Below are 20,993 nucleotides of genomic sequence, written 5' to 3' on the forward strand. Positions count from 1 at the left end.
CTGTGTTCCTATTCTCCCCCTTGCCTGGTATCTCTCCCCCCTCTCTGTGTCCATATACCCCCTTCTCCAGTGCCCAGCATTGTATCTCTATTCCATATCCCCCTCCCCCCCTTGCCAGGCATGCCCATCTGTGCCCATATGCCATCCCCAAACAGCATCTCACATTTGTGTCCCTGTCCCCATGCTCCCACCTAATGCCCATCATCTCCCTTCTGTATCTGTACACCTCCCCATGTCCCCTTTCTCCCTCCTCCACACCAATGTGTCCCTCTCCTCTCTAATTCCACCCCAACCAGCTTCTCTTCCTCTCTCTTTCCTTCCCCAGACTGAGGGAAGACCCGAAGAATCTGGTTAATCGCAGCCGGAGGAACAACATATGAATCCTCAGCTTACCCAAAGGTGCTTTTTATGAGATATGGATATATAGAAGTAAAGTAAGAAAAAAATAAAAAGATTTAAAAATATTTTTTGGTGTTTAAGGAGGGCAGAGATTTTTTTTTTTTTTGGTCAGTGATAGAAAGATTATCAGTAGGGTACTGTATGAAGTATTGAATACCTCTGAGGCCTTTTCCTCTCTCTTTTTTTACATATATTCACTTTTTATCTGGATGTCTGCTTTGGTTTAGGTATAACAGTATCAGTTTTTTGTGAATTGGCTTTTGTCTGTAAGAGTGCTTTTGTCTGTAAGAGTTCTATTCATACATTTATGCAATCTAGACATATAAATGCGGGGGACAGGAGTGATCTTGTTGCCATTTACCTGTCTAAGGGGTCCTTTTACAAAGGTGTACTGAAAAAATGGCCTGCAGTAGTGTAAGCGTGGGTTTTGGGTGCGCGCAGATCCATGTTTCTGCTTGCATGTAAAAAATGCCTTTTTAAAATTGAAAATGGATGTGCGGCAAAATTAAAATTGGCACGTGTCCATTTTGGGTCTGAGACCATACTGCCAGCCATTGACTTAGCGGTATGGTATCTTGCGTTAAGCATGTGGGCAGTAATTACCTACGTGCATCAGGTCAGAGTTACCGTCCAATTTTTTAAATATTTTCTGGCACGCATAGCGAATGCATTTAAAAAATGAAATTACCACAAGGGCCACACGGTAGCCGGGTGGTAACTCAAAATTGGTGCATGTTGTGCGCACGTAGGCGACTATGTGGCTTAGTAACAGGATCCCTATCCTGCTTATTTTCGAAAGGAGAAAAACGCCCATGTTCGGGAGATGGGCGTCCGTTTCCCGTGGGCGGCCAAATCTGTATAATCGAAAGCCGATTTTGGTCGTCTTCAACTGCACACCGTCGCAGGAATGAATAAAGTTGACGGGGGCGTGTTGGAGGCGTGGTGAAGGCGGGACTGGGGTCCGAGCAGAGATGGGCGCGCTCGGCCGATAATGGAAAAATGAAAGGCGGTTTTAGCGAGAATTTAGGACACTTTTTTGGACCCTTTTTTCTCACGAACAGGTCCCAAAAATTGCCCTAAATGACCAGATGACCACCGGAGGGAATCGAGAATCACCTCCCCTGATTCCCCAGTGGTCACTAACCCCCTCCCACCAAAAAAAACACTTGCAAAAACCTTATTTCCCAGCCTCTATGCCACCTTCAAATTCCGTACCCACCTCCATGACAGCAGAATGTGTTTGATCCTCTCACAGCCTTTCCCTGGGTCAGATGTGGCTCTCGGGTGCACTGCAGGGTCACATCAGCATTGCATTGTGGTGGCTGTAGGGTATTGGGCTCCGTGATTTCACTAGCTTGTGTTATAGTCTCACGATGTTGGTAGTTGGTAGGCTCTTCTCCCATGGTGCTTTCCCCTCTGCCTACTGGGTCAGAGTGTGCCCTGTTTTGTTTCCGGTAGTCCACGAGGTAGTGGCCATTTTTGTAAGTCCATTTTAGATCCCTTTCGTGTGTTAGCCACGTTACAGAACTTAGTTCTTACCTTGAATGTTGCTGAAAGAGGGCATTGTACACCATTCTGCAAGCTCTGAGCTACTGCTAATCTTAGTACCAGGGAGACTCGTTGCCAGTGGGGCACAACCTCTGATCTGCAGTTAACTGTGAGTTAACGCGGTTATTGAAATAAAGGACATTTTCCGCGAGATTAGTTTTACGGTGTGAACTGCTGTGCCAAGGTTATACAGCAGCAACAAGTCCTGTCCCTGGAGCAGTTTTAGTGGGTAATGCAGTGCACTTCAGGCAGGCAGACCCAGGCCCACCCCCCCCCCCTACCTGTACCACTTGTGGTGGGAAATGGGAGCCCTCTAACCCCCCCCCCCAAAAAAAAACCCCCACTGTACCCACATGTAGGTGCCCCCTTCACCATTAAGTGCTATGGTAATGGTGTTGAGTTGTGGGGAGTGGGTTTTAGTGGGGATTTGGGGGTCTCAGCACCCAAGGTAAAGGAGCTATGCACCTGGGAGGTAACTTAATGTTTTTTCCTATTTTTTAAAAGTGCCCCCTAGGGTGCCCGGTTGGTGTCCTGGCATGTGAGGGGGACCAGTGCACTACAAATCCTGGCCCCTCCCACGACCCAAAGCCTTGGATTTGGTCGTTTTTTAGCTGGGACGCTTCGGTTTCGATTATCGCTGAAAAACGAAAATGCCCAGCTCAAACAAACGCCCACATCCAATGTATTTGCCTGGCACAAACTGTATTTTCGAAACTAAAGTTAAACGTCCATCTTTTTCGAAAATACGATTTGGCCCACCCTTTCACGGACCCTGTTTTCGGAGATGGACGTTCTTACACATGGGCATTTGCGTTCGATTATGCCCCTCTATATGTTCCTAAAATAATCTCCTAAGTATGAATGGCGTGTGACTGATGTAACACAGTTTTGCAAATAGGCCCTTAGGTAGGTATTCATTTACAATGTGAACCTAGAAAGTGCACCTGAATATCTCTGTAGATAGGAAAATTGAATAATGTAGCTTTTATTTAGCCTCTTATACAGAGAAGTTATTAACAAGAGCTACCTTTACAACATGTTATTTTTTTTTTCATTTATAAAATTTTATTGATCAAACAGGTTTACAACATTCAAGAACCTCAGGTTCCTTCAACAATTCAACTTATAAATATATGAACATTTTTCCACACGTCTCTTTCCCCCCCCCCCCTTCTCTTATTTCTTTGGTTTATCCCACCCTCCTCATTAAATTTCACTTCAACCAGAAAGAAAAAACTTTTCCAAATGTACCCATTCCTCTGCATTAGGATTATAGCGCCCCTTGCGTCTATCTGTCAACTTTTCCATAGCAGCCACCAATCTAAGTTTCTCTACCCACTCTGTCTTTGTGGGTTCCCTAGTTTGTTTCCATTTTAGTGCCACCATTGTTTTTGCAGCGGCCAGACCCATACGCAATATTCTGTTTTGCCATTTCTTCCGCCCTCTGTTTCCCCAACCTAGAAGACACCATTTTGGATCACGGGGGAACACTATACCCACCATCTTAGTTAATGAATTTATCACTTCTTTCCAGAACACCTGTAAAACTGGGCATTCCCACCAAATATGAAAATAGGTGCCCTTCTCTTTCTCACATCTCCTAACATGTGTCTGAGGCATTGGGAAACATTGCCTTTATTTTATCTGGCGTGTAATACCATCTACTCAATATTTTGTAAGCATTTTCTTTGATAAGAACACAAATGGATGCTCTCTTAACTTCCATACATATTTTCTGCCATTCTGCTTCTGTAAATTCGGTCTCGAGATCTCGCTCCCATGCATACATAAATGGCAACTTTACAAAATCCCTTCCCCTGATATATTCGTAAAGTTTAGTGATCCCTTTCCCTCTCAGGTCTATGTCCCCCCACAAATTTTCAAACTTTTCACTTTTAATTGGGCCCTCTTTCATCCCCTTCTCTTTTATAATATAATCTTTCACTTGAAGGTATGCATACATGTCCGTCTCAGGCAAGTCATATTCCCTTCTAAGGTCCGTAAAATTTTTAATTGAACCATTGTCTAGGAAATCCCGGAATCTAATCAAGCCCTTTTGGAACCATGTGGAAAATATCCTACCGTCCCTCCCTCCTGGAAATCCAGGTTCCTGGGTAATCCAAGCATAAGTAGATCTGTGCTGTGTTCCCCGTAACCTTTTCTTGAGCATTCCCCACAGCGTAAGTAGGTGTGAAACAAAAGGGTTTAATGCCATCTTCCTATAATTAACTTCTGGGGTAGAACCCCATAGAAGGGCATCAAGCCGCCCCCCCTGAACAAAAATCTGTTCCAACCTTGTGATAGGCGACAGATCCACTTTGCTCCAAACACCAATTTGTTTCAGTTGAGCCGCCCAGTAATACCAAAAGATATTTGGCATACCTCTCCCGCCTTGCTCCACTGCCCTCCATAGGGTCCTCCGGGAAAGTCTAGCTCGCTGCCCTCCCCACACAAACCCACCCAACTCTGTTTGTATCTTTTGAAGCTCCCCCTTTGGGACTGGGATTGGTAGGGTTTGGAACAAGAACAGCAATCTAGGTAAAATGTTCATCTTTATGGCTGCTATCCTGCCCCACCATGACAGCCAGCTCATCTTCCATCTATTTAGGTCCTTTCGTATTTCTCTGATCAGGGGAACATAGTTCAACACAAATAAGCTATCTAAGTCACATGGAATCCAAATACCCAAGTATTTAAAACTAGTGGTTACTACCCGGAATGCAAAATGTCTTCCCATTTGTTCTTTTTCATGTTCTGATATTGTTATTCCCATTATTTCAGATTTGTCGAAATTTACTTTGAATCCCGACAATGCTCCAAATGCATCTAATTCCCTCACAATTATAGGTAATGTCAGCAATGGTGCTCCCACATAAAATAAGATGTCATCTGCAAATAATGCTATTTTATGATCCCTCCCCCCCCATCCTAACCCCTTTAACATCCCTTAATTCTCTAATTCTTTGGGCCAGCGGCTCTATCGAGATCGCAAATAGTAGTGGGGACAAAGGGCACCCCTGCCTAGTTCCCCTTTGAATAGCAAATTGACTTGACCAGCCCCCGTTTACTTTAATCTTCGCCACCGGAGTGGAGTATAGGCCTTTTACCCATCCCACGAAAACACTTCCCAATCCCATCTCCAGCATTACTTCCCATAAATACTCCCATTCAACCCGATCAAACACTTTCTCAGTGTCGACCGTGAGGAGTGTGAGGGAGTCCCCCCTTTTCTGTGCCCCCCAGGTGAGATTTAGGGTGCGTCTAATGTTGTCTGCTACCTGTCGTCGTGCTATGAAGCCTGATTGGTCCTCATGTATCAGGGTGGGAAGTATCTCCTTCAACCTCTCACCCATAATTTTAGCTAGGATCTTAACATCTATATTAATAAGGGAGATTGGTCTGTAGGACCCGCACACTGTTGGGTCTCGGCCAGGTTTTAACAATACTGAGATCCCTGCTTCTCGCATACTAAGTGGTGGATTGCCCTCTACAAAGCAAGCATTCCCAATCCTCACCAATAACGGCCCTAACTCCTGCTGGAAAACCTTATAAAATTTTGCCATGTACCCATCTAAACCAGGTGATTTCCCTCCCTTTAGGCCTTTTATGACAGACAGTACTTCTTGTAAGTCAATCGGTGCTTCCAGTGCCTCCCTTTGCTCTGGTGTAATCCTCTGCAATTCTAAATCCTGCAAGTATTCTTGTAGTACCTCTTTCTGGTGCTCTTTTCCTTTAGTATACAATTTTGTATAGTATTTCACAAATTGCTCTCTAATGTCGTCATCCCTATAAAACATTGCATCTTTTGCTCCTTTTATTTTAACAATTGTGTTTTTCACCCTTTTCTCACGCAGCCTCCTAGCGAGCATGCTTCCCGCCCTGTTGCTAAATTCAAAAAATCGCTGTTGTATCAAGCGTCTCTGAAATTCCATCTTTTTCATCTGTATAGTTTGCAACTCTGATCTCCACTTAAGGAGTTCCTGTAACTGTTGTGTGCCCCCTTCCCGTTGGTGCCTGGCTTCGTGCCTCACCAATTCTCTACGCACCTCCATTTCATGCTGTTCCCGTGTCCTTTTCTGATATGCTCCCTTTCGAATAAGGTGTCCCCTGATCACCGCCTTTAAGGCATCCCATAAGGTCCCCTCCCTCACCTCCCCGTTGTCATTGATTTCTAAATATTCTTTAATCGCTGTTCGAATCTCCTGACAATCCCCTTCCTGATCCAATAAGGTCTCATTAAGCCGCCAGAACTGTCCACCAACTCGGTGACCCATACCCCCCAATGAGATCCATACTGGGCCGTGGTCAGATGCATGTATACTTTCAATTTCTGCATTATTCACCACTTCCCATAGCTCCCTACTACACCAAATCGCATCAATCCTTGAGTAAGAGCTTTGGGCATGTGAATAGTGAGTGAATGTTTTTTGGGCTGGATGGTGGAGTCGCCACACATCAATTAGATCTAGTTCCCTCATCAATTTTAGTAGTAGGCGTCTACTATTCCCTCCCCCTCCCATCCGTCCTTTGGAATGATCCATTTCATCAACCGGGAAATTAAAGTCCCCCCCCCCCCCCCAAATGACCCTGCCTTCTACAAAGTTCGTCAATTCTGCTCTGATATGTTCATAAAACTTTCCTTGACCTACATTAGGGGCATAAACATTTATTAATGTGAGCGGACCACTATTAGTCTTCCCCTTAATTGCAATACATCTTCCTTCTCCATCTTTATAGATGGCCTCTTTAACAAATTGCAAGTGTTCTTTCACGTAAATGACCACACCTCCTGTTTTACTCCCTCTGGGATCAGCCAATGTAAAGCCTTCTCCTATACCCTTATTCAAAATTAATGGTGTGTCCTGTGTCCTAACATGGGTTTCTTGCAACATAGCAATGTCCCATTTCATTCTGCGCAGTTCTCTAAAGATAATACTTCTCTTTTTTGGGCAGTTTAAACCATTTATATTCCACGATCCCACCTTTAACCCCCCTCCCGCCCCTCCCCCCTTCCCCCAATGGGCCTGTCCCGTAACTGGCTGCCACCCTCTCCAGCCAGTTTGCCCTTAAGGAAGTGAATCCCCCCCCAGATCCGGGCCAAGCAGCCTTTAAAGTGAAAACAATCTCTAATCAGCACTCCCCCTCACTTTTCCACTCTAAACATTTTCCCCTCATACCAGTGTCACAATTGCTCCCCCCTTCCTTCCCCTTCCAGCTTTCCCTCTAACCAAAATTATGTCCTGAAAGTCCGCACTCTATACTGTTCAGGTTCCATCTTCAGTCTCAAGGTCCTGTCTCTCCGCACTCTGCGAAAGGCGCTCCCGCCGTCCCTGCACCTTCTGCCAGCCATTCTGCTCCTTTCTGACTGGACTTCGTTGCTGCTGCTGCTGTGTCCCAGCCGCCTCTTTCGGGAGGTCTGTACATCCCATTTCACTCAGTACTTTCCAGGCCCCCACATGCGAGTGTAGCCTCCGGGTGATATTGCCAGCTGTTATTTGTATTCCAAACGGGTGCAACCACCGGTACCGCAGCCCTGCTTTCTGTAAATAGGTCGTGACTTCTTTAAAATCTCTGCGCCTTTGCAATGTTTTTCGCACCAAATCCTGAAATACTGTAATTTTCCCTGATTTCCACTCGACTACTCCCATGGATCTCGCTTTCCGCCATATTGCCTCTTTAATTGGGAATTTGTGGAAACAAGCTATTATGTCTCTCGGTGTTCCACCTCTCTGCGGGCCTAAACTTCTATGTGCCCTTTCTATTTCCACAGTCTCCATTTCCACGGCCTCGCTAGAGCTACTGTCTTGCTGGAACAGGAATGTGCAGAAATCTTTAACTGTTTGTACTGCGTCTTTAAATTGGTCTTCCTCTGGTATTCCCTTAAAGCGCAGGTTGCATCGTCGTGTGCGATTTTCTAGATCTTCCAATATTGCCTCCATCTCTTTTGTTGTTTGCTTCTCTGCTTTTAGGGACTTCTGTAGCTCTCTCACCTCTTCTGTTAAGGCCTCCGCCTTTTCCTCCGTCTCTGCCAGCCTGTTCCCGATCTCCCGCATCTCTTCTCGCAGCTCCGATACTGCAGTGTGGATACTGCGTCTCGTCGTTACCAGCTCCGTTTTGAGTTCTTTGAACCAGCGTACAAAATCTTGCTTACTGATCTCAGTATTGCTAGTCGCGTTCTCCTCGAGGTCTGGCTCCGAGTCATAGTCCTCAGCCGCCATCTTGGTCCCTCGTGTTACCGCCCGGGAACCTGCTGCTTTGCTTGCATTCGGGGCCTCAGACGCGAATTTAAATTTGGCCAGTTTTTTCTTCGCTGCCATCGCTTCCGCGATTGATGTGTTTGAGGGGTTTTTCACTTCGTTTTATCGGGGAAGCGCTGAGAATCGTCCCGGAGTGGACGGAGCTCTGCAATTAGGCAGCCATCTCCAGGGGCTGACGTCACTTCCTCCTACAACATGTTATTTTATTGTTAAAAATATTAGACAATTGGGCACAATAAAAATAAGACTACTATAATAATATAGTTATTTTTTTTATAAAGCGTGGGCTTAGTAAAAAAGTGCCTTCAATAAACATATGCAACTAGAAGTACCATCACTGTACCACTTATCCATCTGCCAAAGTCCTTGCTGTTCATTCAAAAAATATTTTGATATATAAACAAGTATAGCTTATTATTCAGTGAAGGTGCTTATATCCGAATAAATGAGAAGTTTACCAGGTGCAGTAGACATTGCCAGTCCACAAAAATATCTTGTGTCTAAAAATAGTGAATACACAACTATTTTAAAGCTTCTTGAAACTTCCTCAAATCTCCCTCTACACAGGACTGTGTTTCAAAATAATGTCTTCTTCTGGAGGAAGCTAAAAGTAACTACAATTGTAAAAGTATAAATCAATATACAATGAAAAGTGAACATCCTAAATTCAAAGTAAATCAACATTAGTGAAGTATATGAATAAGATGAGAAATCTGTCATTTTTGGTCATCTACCATCATGGGCTCCCAAATGGGACTCACAAAGGTCTTAATTGGCAGAGGATGCCAACATTGGTTCAAAACTTCTTTATGTCAATGATGTCATGGTGGTGCTGTAAATCCTCATTAGCTGAGAAATCTATACTGATGGCCACTCAATCTCCCTATTCTAATTAGACCTCATTGCATAAAATGAGACCTGTGATAAAATAGGACAGTTTATTAGTAAAGTAGCATATCTTAATGGTAGCCCACATTGATTGCTTTCCCCCTAAGTTGTGTTATTTATGGAAGGATAAAAAGGGCAGCTTTGAGCTGGGGTTATCATTCCTCCCCAGTAGCATCAGACTCCAAATATAGGGATATATAAGGGAAAAATCTGGCATCATCCATGCCTCCCTCCCCCGATACCCCAAGCATACATCCTTTCCCATGCTCAATCCTTTCTTATTTGGCAGCTTGACCCCTAGCAGTATTACTATGAGGCTACCACTAGGGGTTGACCATCACCATTTTGATCCAGGTGCTTGATGAGGCAGGAGCGACTGAGTATTACACCTACCCACCCAGTAGTCTTCATAAAAAGTCCCAGTAGGTGTTGGAATGGAGATTGGGGGAAAGGCATCATTGGGTGAGAAAAGATCTATGGTTGGGAGAGAGGATGCATGCTTTGATCGAGTGGGATCAGATGGTGCCATGATTTCTTTCTCCATAGCCCCTTTAAGACGTGAAGGGGCATAATCGAACGGAAACGTCTATCTCCATGGGCGTTTATCTCCGAGAACGGGTCCGTGAAGGGGCGGACCGAAGCGTATTTTCAAAAAACATGGACGTTTATCTTTTTTTGAGCTGGGCGTTTTTGTTTTTCAGCGATAATGGAAACCGAAAGCACCCAGCTCAAAAATGAATAACTCCAAGACATTTATTCATGGGAGGGGCCAGGATTCGTAGTGCACTGGTCCCCCTCACATGCCAGGACACCAACTTGGCAACCTAGGGGGCACTTTTACAAAAAAAAAAAAACAAGGTAAAACAGCTCCCAGGTGCATAGCACCCTTCCCTTGGGTGTTGAGCCCCCCAAATCCCCCTCAAAACCCACTGCCCACAAGTCTACACCATTGCTATAGCCCTAAGGGGTGAATGGGGGCACCTACATGTGGGTACAGTGGGTTTGGAGGGCTCCCATTTACCAGCACAAGTGCAACAGGTGGGGGGGGGGATGGGCCTGGGTCCACCTGCCTGAAGTCCACTGCAACCCGTAATAACTGCTCCAGTGACCTGCATACTGCTGCCAGGGAGGTGGGTATGACATTTGAGGGTGAAAATAAAAAGTTGTGAAACGGCATATTTTGTGGTGGGAGGGGGTTTGTGACCACTGGGGGAGTCAGGGGAGGTCATCCCCGATTCCCTCCAGTGGTCATCTGGTCATTTAGGGCACTTTTTGGGGCCTTATTCGTGGAAAAAAAGGGGCCAGGAAAAGTGCCCTAAATTCTCGCTAAAAACGCATATTTTTTTTCCATTATCGGCGAAAGGCGCCCATCTCTGCCCGATAACCATGCCCCAGTTCCGCCTTCGACACGCCCTTATCAACTTTGGCCGCATCCGCGACGGAGTGCAGTTGAAAACGTCCAAATTCGGCTTTCGATTATACCGCTTTATTCGTTTTTGTGAGATAAACGTCTATCTCCCGATTTGGGTCACAATATAGGCGTTTTTCTATTTCGATTATAAGCAGGATAGTAGGCTAGATTCTATATATGGTGCCTGAAAATTCCACATGGAACAAAAAAATACACCTAGCCGTACGTAGTCTATAAAGTATGGCTAAATTTTTTAGAATAGTCTTAAATTTCCGTGCTTTAATAGAATAATGCCAAACACATCTCCATGTGACTTGAGACAGATTTAAATTTATTATTTATATTCCACCATTATCCAGGGCGGAGAACAATAAAACATAACATGCACATAAATAAAACAAAACAATCCATCATACACAACATCTACAAATTTAGCTTACATAATTCAGTTTTCAAAAGGCAGCCAGGCAAAATCAAAGCAAACACCCTTATTCAGCAGGTACATAATAGGCCAGACATAACAGATGGTCCTTGTATTGCTGCTTAAATGTGACCAGTTGATGCTCTTTCTGTAGCCTAAGAGGCATTTTGTTCCATTCAAGTGGTCTAGAGAGAGAAAAAAAACCTTTCTTGTCAGTTCCAAATGCAAGTGTTGCAAAGGCAGTACAATAAGATCACATCTTGTTGCTGATCGCAATGGTCACGATGGTACATACCACTTAACAGTATTTTAAAATAAAAAGAGCATTCCTGATAAAGTGCACAATGAGCCAATAACAGCAGTTTAAACTTTACATAATAAACAGGCAGCCAGCGTAATCGCTTCAAATACTCATAGAGGGGCATAATCAAATTCAAACGCCCATCTCCATGGGCGTCTATGTCCGAGAACAGGTATGTGAAGAGGCGGGACAGACCGTATTTTCGAAAAAGATGGGTGGGGTTTTTTTAGCGATAATGGAAACTAAAAACGCCCAGCTCAGAAACGTCCCAATCCAAGCCATTTGGTCGTGGGAGGGACAAATGTACAACACTACCATAGCTCTTAAGGGTAAAGGGGGCAACTACATGTGGGTACAGTGGGTTTTAGAGGCCTCCCATTTACCACCACAAGTGTTACGGGTGGGGGGGGGGGAAGGGCCTGGGCCTGCCTGCAGTGCACTGCAGTACCCACTAAAAGTGCTCCAGAGACAGGACTTGTTGCTGCAGTATAACCTTGGCACAGCAGTTCACACCTGAAGACTAATCTCACTGAAAACGTCCTTTATTTGAATAAGCACCTTTACTCACAGTTAACTGCAGATCAGAGGTTGTGCCCCACTGGCAACAAGTGTCGCTGGTACTGAGATTAGCAGTAGGTCCGAGCTGACAGAATGGTGTACAATGCCCTCTTTCAGCAACATTCAAGGTAAGAACTAAGTGCTGTAACGTGGCTAACACATGAAAGGGATCTAAAAGTGTCTTACACAAATGGCCACTACCTCATGGACTACCAGAAACAAAACAGGGCACACTCTGACCCAGTAAGCAGAGGGAAAAGCACCATGGGAGTATAGCCTACCAACTACCAACATCGTGAGCATTTAACACAAGCTAGTGGAATCACGGAGTCCACTACCCTACACCCACCACAATGCATTGCTGATGTGACTCTGCAGTGCCCTTAACAGAAAAGGTGTCACACTCACCCGAGACCCACATCAGAACCAGGGAAAGGCTGTCAGAGGATAGAACACATTCTGCTGTCTTGCAGGTTGGTACGGCATTTGAGGCTGGCATACAGGCTGGCAAAAAAAAAGTTTGTAAAGTGGGGTTTTTGTTGGTGGGAGGGGGTTAGTGACCACTAGGGGAGTCAGGGGAGGTGATCCCCGATTCCCTCCGGTGGTCATCTGGTCAGTTGGGGCCCTTTTTGGGACTTGGACCTGAAAAAAAAGGGTCCAAATAAAGCGGACCAAATTCTCATCATAAACGCCCTTCTTGTTTCGATTATCAGCTAAAGACGCCCATCTCTCCTCGGCCGATAACCAAGCCCCAGTCCTGCCTTCGCCACGCCTCCGACATGCCCCCGTGATCTTTGTTCGTCTCCTTGACGGACTGCAGTTGAGGACGCCAAAAATTGGGTTTCGATTATAACGATTTGGGCATCCATGGGAAATGGACGCCCATCTCCCAATTTGGGTCGAAATATGGGCGTCTTTAACTTTCGATTATGAGGCGGATAGTATGCTTAGACTGTGGTAGGCCAAATCACAGCCACACCATTGACTTCTGAACAGTTTGAAGTGACTGGATTATGTAGTACGAAGGAAAATATTATTTACTGGTGTATTATTCATAATATGCTGGAAGTCTATACCTTTTGTAACTTCATACATAAGTACAATAAAATATGACAACATTATTCTTCTTTGTTAAACCTAATTGTTAAAGTAGTTAAGCTTGAATGATGAAAATTACTACGGTCTCACAGGCTGGTGATAATTCATACCAAAGAAGTATAGGCCTACTCATTTTAGTGTGTGCTAAAAATTAGAATGCACTAACCGTGTAGACACCCATAGGAATATTATGGGCATCTACATGGTTAGCGCATGCTAAAAATGCTAGCGCCTCTAGTGCAGCTTAGTAAACAGGACCCTTAGTAAATTACATCAAATGATAATCATAATTATTGCCTATAAGCATAGTAAATATGCTGTGTAGAAAGTTAATGATATACAAAAATACAGCATAGTATATTGGCACAGTACTGCAGAATACTATCATACCACACAGTAAATAATTACCTTGTGGTAAAAATAGATATCAAACTGGATCTGACAATCTATTATGGGAAACAGGCTTTAACAACCAGTTGCTGTCAGTGCTGCAAGGAGGATATAGGGAGCTGCTTAACCCGAACATGGATAATATGTTTGGCTTAAAGATTTTGATGAGAGTTTGATTGTAAGTGTACTGTTTATTGGTTGACTTTTCCTTTTCTATTTTTCATTATGGCTTGTCTCTCTCACATGGTCTGCTTGATTGTGTGAAAGTCTCTGTTTTGTCTTTAGGAAGAGAGGAGAAGAAAGGAGAAAAAGAGGTAGGAGATTTGTCTTACAAGTGATCTAAATTCTCCCTGGCCATGATGGGAGTGATCAGGTTGTGGCTTTTGAGCTGAGAGAATAGTCACAAAGAGGCAGCAGTAAATGTTATTGGATTTGATGCCACAGGTATTTAAGTTTGTCTATGATATTTTAAGGATTTTTTTAACATATACTCTGTTTTGTATTTGTATGTTTTATACTGTATTTTGGATGACTGTTGCTTTTGTATTTCATTTTACTCTTTTCTACATCACTTTATTGTGTCTTTTAACAGCAATTAGGAAATATATTGAGCAGGAATGCTCCATGGTAAATTCTGCAAAGGTTTTGTTTTAGATCTCAGGGATCCAAGAGGGTCTGTCTTTTTTGGGGGTACAAATGGATGCAGACCCTGCATTACACTTGTAAACTAAAAGTGGACAAAAGGCCATGCAGACAGATTAGATACATCCCAGAACAGTGAAAGAGCTCAAAACCATTCCGGTGTTTGTCATAAAGGATATGTTTAACAGATCCTTGGAAATGGGGGGGGGGGGGGGGGGTTATCCCTCTTAACAAAAGTGGTAACAGAGAAGAGTTAGAAAATTATAGGCTGGTAAGCCTTACCTCGACGGTGGGAAAATTAATACAGATGATATTGAAGGAAAGGATAGTGAACTTTCTAGAATCCAATGGGTTGCAAAATATGAGGCAACATAGGTTATCAAAAGAAGATTATGGCAAACAAATTTGATTTTTCTTTGACTGGTTGTCCACAGAACTAGATCAAGAGCATGGATTGGATGTGCTCTACTTAGATTTCAGCAAAGCCTTTTATACTGTACCTCACAGGAGACTTATGAATAAACTGAATGACCTGGAGATGGGTCCTTACGGGGTAAACTGGATCAGAAATTGGTTGACTGGCAGATAAGTACATAAGCACTGCCACGCTGGGAAAAGACCAAAGGTCCATCAAGCCCAGCACTCTGTCTCTGACAGCGGCCAATTCAGGCCCCAAGAACCTGGCAAAAACCCAGAATTTAATAATGATCATGGACTTTTCCTTCAGGAATCTGTCTAGACCCCCTTTAAAGGCCAGCTGCCATCACTACCTTCTCTGGCAATGAGTTCCAGAGTCTAACCACATGCTGAGTAAAGAAAAACTTTCTCCAATTTGTTTTAAACCTACCACATTCTAATTTCATCTTGTGTCCCCTAGTTCTATTATTGTTAGAAAGCGTAAACAAACGCTTCACATCTGTCCGCTCTACCCCACTCATTTTGTAGACCTCTATCATAGCACCCCTCAGCCGCCTTTTCTCCAGGCTAAAGAGTCCTAGCCGTCTTAACCTCTCCTCATAAGGTAGTCGTCCCATCCCTTTTATCATTGTCGTCGCCCTTCTCTGCACCTTCTCCAATTTCTTTATATCTTTTTTGAGATGAGGCGACCAGAACTGAACACAATACTCCAGGTGCGGTCGCACCATGGAGCGATATAACGGCATTATAACATCCTCATGCTTGTTTTCCATCCCTTTTCTAATAATACTCAACATTCTGTTCACCTTCTTAGCTGCCGCAGCACATTGAGCGGAAGATTTCAACGTTCTAGCCACGATGACTCCCAGATCCCTTTCTCGGTCTGTAACTCCTAAAGCAGAACCTTGCATGACATAGCAGTAATTCGGGGTCCTCCTTCACACGTGCATCACTTTGCACTTGTCAACGTTGAACTTCATCTGTCATTTGGACGCCCAATCCCCAGTCTCACGAGGTCCTCTTGTAATCTTTCATACTCCTCCCGCGACGAGACGACCCTGGATAACTTTGTGTCATCTGCGAATTTAATTACCTCACTAGTTACTCCCATCTCAAGGTCATGTATAAATATGTTAAAGCAGTGGTCCCAGCACAGACCCCTGAAGGACCCCACTAACTACCCTTCTCCATCAAGAATACTGACCATTCAACCCTACTCTTTGCTTCCTGTCTTTTAACCAGCTCTTAATCCATAATAATACACTGCCTCCGATCCCATGACTCTCCAGTTTCCTTTGGAGTCTTTCATGAGGCACTTTGTCAAACGCCTTCTGAAAATCTAGATATACAATATCCACCGGCTCCTCTCTGTCCACATGCTTGTTCACCCCCTTGAAAAAATGCAGTAGATTTGTGAGGCAAGACTTCCCTTCACTAAATCCGTGCTAACTTTGTCTCAGTAGCCCATGCTTTTGTACGTGCTCTGTAATTTTATTCTTAATAATAGCCTCCACCATTTTTTCCCGGCACCGACGTCAGACTCACTGGTCTATAATTTCCCGGATCTCCTCTGGAACCCTTTTTAAAAATCGGCGTTACATTGGCCACCCTCCAATCTTATGGTACCACACCTAATTTTAGGGATAAATTGCATATTACTAACAGCAGCTCCACAAGTTCATTTTTCAGCTCTATTAATATTCTGGAATGAATACCATACAGACCCGGCGATTTACTACTTTTTAGTTTGCAGAACTGCCCCATTACATCCTCCAAGTTTACAGAGAAATCATTTAGTCTTTCCGACTCGTCTGCGTCAAATACCTTTTCCGGCACTGGTATCCCTCCCAAATCCTCCTCGGTGAAGACCGAAGCAAAGAATCCATTTAATTTCTCTGCTACAGCTTTGTCTTCCCTGATCGCCCCTTTAACACCACCGTTGTCCAGCGGCCCTACCGATTCTTTAGCCAGCTTTCTGCTTTTAATATACCTAAAAAACATTTTGCTATGTGTTTTCGCTTCTATCGCTAACTTTTTTTCAAAGTCCTCCTTAGCCCTCCTTATCTCCTTTTTGCATTTGGCTTGACATTCCTTATACTTTATCTTATTGTCTTCCGTCGGTTCCCTTCTCCATTTTCTGAAGGATTGTTTTTTGGCTCTAATAGCTTCCTTTACCTTACCGTTTAGCCACGCCGGCTGACGTTTGGTCTTTTTTCCTCTTTTTCTAATACGCGGAATATATTTGTCCTGTACTTCTAGGATGGTGTTTTTGAACAGCATCCACGCCTGATTCAAGTTTTTTACCCTTTCAGCCGCTCCCCTCAGTCTTTTTTTCACCGTTCTCCTCATTTTATCATAGTCTCCTTTTTTTTAAAGTTAAACGCTAGTGTATTTGATTTCCTGAGTTCACTTACTTCGTAGCCAATATCAAAACGATCATATTATGATCACTGTTATCAAGCAGCCCTCGCACCGTTACCCCCCGGACCAGATCATGAGCCCCACTAATGATTAAGTCTAGTATTTTCCCTTCTCTCGTCGGCTCCTGAACCAGCTGTTCCATGAAGCCGTCCTTGATTTCATCAAGAAATTTCACCTCCCTTGCGTGTACCGATGTTTCATTCACCCAGTCTATATCCAGATAATTGAAGTCACCCATTAATATTACATTGTCCTTTTTATTTGCTTCCCTAATTTCCCTTGTCATTGCCGCGTCCGTCTGCTCGTCTTGGCCAGGCGTAGTACACTCCTATCACCATCCCTTTTCCCTTTTCACGTGGAATTTTAATCCACAAGGATTCCAGTTGGGGGTTTGTCTCCTGCAATATTTGCAGCCTATCTGAGTCAAGGTTCTCATTTACATACAGCGCTACCCCTCCTCCAATCCTATCCACCCTATCGCTGCGATATAATTTGTAGTCCTGTATGACTGTGTCCCATTGGTTATCTTCCTTCCACCAGGTCTCAGAGATGCCTATGATCAGTTTTTCATTGTGCGCAATGACAGAGGGTGGTGGTAAATGGTTCCAAGACTACTTCCTGCTGTACTTCATTACTCACTTTCCTTTTTTCCAAGTAAATTCCAAACTGTTCAATGTCTTGTAAGCAATATTGTTGAAAGTTAGAAGGAAAAGTTTGCCTTCTTTGCAGATGCCACAAAGATTTTTATCAGCGTAGACACCCCAAAAGGAGTAGGTAATATGAAAAGTGATCTACAACAAATAGAATTGTGGGTTAATGCTTGGTAGTTAAGCTTTAATGTGAAGACAAGTAGAAATGCATTTTGGGTGGAGAAATTCAAAAAATCAGTATGTGATAGAAGAAGAGAAGCTGATGGGCATGGACAAGGAGAGAGTACATAAGTACTGCCACACTGGGACAGACCAAAGGTCCATCAAGCCCAGCATCCTGCTTCCAACAGTGATCAATCCAGTTCACAAATACCTGGCAAGATATCGAAAAAGTTCAATACATTTTCTGATGCTTATCCTAGAAATAGCAGTGGATTTTCCCCAAGTCAATTTAATAATGGTCTATGGACTTTTCCTTTAGGAAGCCATCCAGACCTTTTTAATCCCTGCTAAGCTAACCACCTTTACAACATTCTCTGGCAACGAATTCCAGAGTTTAATTATACATTGAGTGAAGAAAAATTTTCTCTGATTCATATTAAATTTACTACTTTGTAGCTTCATCGCGTGCCCCCTAGTCCTAGTATTTTTGGAAAGAGTAAACAAATGATTCACGTCTACCTGTTCCACTCCACTCATTATTTTATAGACTTCTAGATTCTTCAGCCTTTCCTCATAGGGAAGTCGTCCCATCCCCTTTATCATTTTTGTTGCCCTTCTCTGTACTTTTCCTAATTCCACTATATCTTTTTTGAGATTCGATGACCAGAATTGAACACAATATTCGAGATGCAGTCGCACCATGTACCGATACAAAGGCATTATAATGTCCTCACTTTTGTTTTCTATTCCTTGCCTAATAATACCTAACATTCTATTTGCTTTCTTAGCCACCGCAGCACACTGAGCAGAGGGTTTCAGTGTATCATCAACAACGACACCGAGATCCCTTTCTTGGTTGGTGACTCCTAATGTGGAACTTTGCATTCCGTAGCTATAGTTCGGGCTCCTCTTTCCCAAATGCCCAGTCTCCCAGTCTCCCAGTCTCGTAACGTCCTCTTATAATTTTTCACAATCCTTTCGTGATTTAACAACTTTGAATAACTTTGTGTCATCAGCAAATGTAATTACCTCACTAGTTACTCCCATCTCTAGATCATTTATAAATATGGTAAAAAGCAGTGGACCCAGCACAGACCCCTGTGGAACAACACTATCTACCCTTCTTCATTGTGAATACTGATCATTTAACCATACTCTGTTTTCTATCCTTTAACCAGTTTTAATCCACAATAGGACGTTACCTCCTATCCCATGACTCTTCAGTTTCTTCTGGAGTCTTTCATGAGGTACTTTGTCAAACGTCTTTTGAAAATCCGGATACACAATATCAACCGGCTCGCCTTTATCCACATGTTTGTTTACTCCTTCAAAGAAATGTAATAGATTGGTGAGGCTAGATTTCCCTTCACTAAATCCATGTTGGCTTTGTCTCATTAATCCATGCTTTTGAATATGCTCTGTAATGTTGTTCTTTATAGTAGTCTCTACCATTTTGCCCAGCACCGACCTCTATAGTTTCCCGGATCCCCTCTGGAACCATTTTTAAATATCGGCATTACATGGGCTACCCTCCAATCTTCCGGTACCACACTCGATTTTAAAGATAAATCTCATATTACTAACAATAGTCCCACCAGTTGTATGGTGTCTGCATTAGAAAACTTATGAGCAGAGACATACAGATCTGAATATATGTACCCTAAAGTAGAGGAGAGATAGGGAAATATGATACTTGAAAATTATTAATTAATGAATAAATAAATATTTATCAAAGATGAAGAAGCTATAGAAAAAGAGAGATGAAATGATATTACAAGGAGGTAAATGTAAAAGCAACATGAAAAAGTACTTTTTCACAGGAACAGTCGTGGATACCTGGAACACTCTCCCAGTGAATGTGTGAGATGAAAAAGAGTGACAAAATTCAAAAATTTGTGGGATAAAAAAAAGAGGATTCGGAGGATAGAATCAAAGTATGACTTGACTTTTATACTTCAGAACAGGCATAGAGCAGCAGCTACAACTGTAAACAAAGTCAGAGAGAGTAATAACCTGCACATTCTGCATGGAACAGCAGGTATAACTTTAGCCACCTTACTGGGCAAAAAAAATGGATTATATTGATCTTTTATTTGCCATCTGTTGCTAAGGGGGTCTTTTACTAAAACTTAATTTGAGTTATCTACAGTAGGGCACATATGAATACAATGGGCCAGTGGCGATCCTAGGTTTGCTGCCACCCGGGACGGATCGCCGCAGCGCACCCCTCCCCTCCCGGGTGCAGTGGCGTCCGTCCCCCCAGGGTGTAGCATGACACCCCCTCCCCGGCGCATCAAGCCCCCCCCCTCCCGGGTGCATTCTTGGCTGCTGGAGGGTGCAGAGCAGCAGCGCGCCTGTCGGCTCCACTGACTCCCTGCTCCCTCTGCCCAGGAACAGGAAGTAACCTGTTCCGGGGTAGAGGGAGCAGGGAACCAGCGGAGCTGACAGGCGAGCGGCTGCTCTCTGCTCCCTCCAGCAGCGTGCAACCAGGGCGGACCGCCCCCACTGCCCCGCCCTTCCTATGCCACTGAAATGGGCCCTTCTTCAGATAACCAGCCTACATGTCAGACCTGATAGACTTACCACCCAGGAATGCTAAAAGATCATCTCGCACATTCCTTAATCTGCACTTCCCCAACTGCAAAGGTCTAGAATACAAACTAATGCATGCATCAAACTTTACCTACCTGAGCACACAGTTATGGAACGCACTGCTGCGCAACTTAAAAATGATTTACGAACTAACCAACTTCCGCAAACTACTAAAGACCCATCTCTTTAATAAGGCATACCACAAAGATCAACAAATGTGAACATACACCACTCCTCCACATATACTCAGAACTGTCCTTTAATATCTGCTTGTTATATTACTATCATGTTTTATCATTATCATGTTACACAAGATTCTTCTGTAATACTAAATGTCTATTTTCTAATTTACTTCCACCATTCATGATGTATTGTAAGCCACATTAAGCCTGCAAAGAGGTGGGAAAATGTGGGATACAAATGCAATAAATAAATACTCAAGCTAAGCTTTAGTAAAAGACCCCCTAAGTTACTATGAATTTCAGGAAGCAGCAGGCTAGCTTTATCCCTTATCCTGACAGGAAGGGAGGGACTTTAAAGAGCAGAATGTGCTCTTTCTACTCCAGCTTTACTCCCTTCCTTCCTGTACTCTTCAGGCTGCCTGGTGAGTTGGAGGTGCTTAATCAAGATGGAGAGAATGGCTGTGCAGTCCAAAAATGTTAATTTCATATAATTTATCTTGCCGTTTATAGGAATTCTCATTGAGATCTTTATTTTTGTTATATTTTTTATATATAAGCAGTATCACTGGTAGTGTGCACACTTTCTGAAAGAGTGCACACTCTTCCAAAAAGAGTGCATTGTTCATAAATAGCACACACTGTGAAAAGTATGCATG

At 43.5% G+C, this 20,993-nt stretch overlaps 1 protein-coding gene across 2 annotated transcripts in view; it reads left to right on the forward strand.

Annotated features, from left to right (window-relative positions):
* The window catches only part of SPOCK3 (SPARC (osteonectin), cwcv and kazal like domains proteoglycan 3), a 493,521-nt gene that overhangs the window by 316,225 nt on the left and 156,303 nt on the right, over positions 1–20,993 (forward strand). The window lies entirely within an intron of this gene.

The sequence above is a fragment of the Microcaecilia unicolor genome, chromosome 2 (assembly GCF_901765095.1).
Source record: "Microcaecilia unicolor chromosome 2, aMicUni1.1, whole genome shotgun sequence".
NCBI classification, from domain to species: Eukaryota; Metazoa; Chordata; class Amphibia; order Gymnophiona; family Siphonopidae; genus Microcaecilia; species Microcaecilia unicolor.